Consider the following 727-nt stretch of genomic DNA (forward strand, 5'->3'; position numbering starts at 1 on the left):
CAGTGTAGAATTCTGTGGTTTAGGGTGAACGCAAAATTTGGTGGCACCGGGTGAGAATAGCCACAAGACTCGCCTGCGCTATTCTCACTCCGGGTGAGAATAGATCTAGAGGTGGCCTCCATAAATAATGCTAAAGATAGTGTTGTTTTCAGACTTGACACCGCTTCACTCGGTGGCAATTGATAAAAAGTCAATTTTTGTCAATTGCCACCGCGTCACTCGGTGGCAATTGACGCTACCTTCAGATTATTTTCAACGGTACATTTTCAACAGTAGGCCCTACAGTCGACGATTGCCCCCACCCTCCTAGCCTGCCTAAGTCCTAGCCTAAGTGATGAAGCCCGGGAATTTATCAGAACTAATACCGCATACATCAACTCAGAGCATAAACAAAGATCAAAAGTCGTCAACTTCTTTGTAAAAGTAAATCGTGCATTTTAAAACAGTGAACCAACCTTGTGAATAATCAAACTAGCCACTGAGTTTACAGTCCACTCATGGATCAGCTCGATTGAATGATGGCGGTGAACTGAAATTGTTCAGTTGACAAACCTCAACTTCAGATTTGATTGGTTGAGAGGTCTCAAGGGAAGTTACGCTGGAAAATTTTTTTTCTGAAAACACCAGCGACCTAGGAGGCCTAAAGTATTATCAGAGACACTAAAAATAGAGACTGGAAACGAGGCCTCTTTTCGCGTATCCAGGTCACCAGCTGATTGTGAAACGA

At 43.5% G+C, this 727-nt stretch overlaps 1 protein-coding gene across 1 annotated transcript in view; it reads right to left on the bottom strand.

Annotated features, from left to right (window-relative positions):
* LOC101853470 (aurora kinase C) overlaps positions 1 to 563 on the bottom strand; it is a 32,969-nt gene extending 32,406 nt beyond the window's left edge. Inside the window, exon 1 of the mRNA XM_005101902.3 lies at positions 456 to 563. The gene's annotated coding sequence lies outside the window, so the exon portion shown is untranslated. The remainder of the gene's footprint in view (positions 1 to 455) is intronic.
* Between the last annotated feature and the right edge of the window lie 164 nt (positions 564 to 727).

Source organism: Aplysia californica, unplaced genomic scaffold, assembly GCF_000002075.1.
Source record: "Aplysia californica isolate F4 #8 unplaced genomic scaffold, AplCal3.0 scaffold00303, whole genome shotgun sequence".
Lineage (NCBI taxonomy): Eukaryota > Metazoa > Mollusca > Gastropoda > Aplysiida > Aplysiidae > Aplysia > Aplysia californica.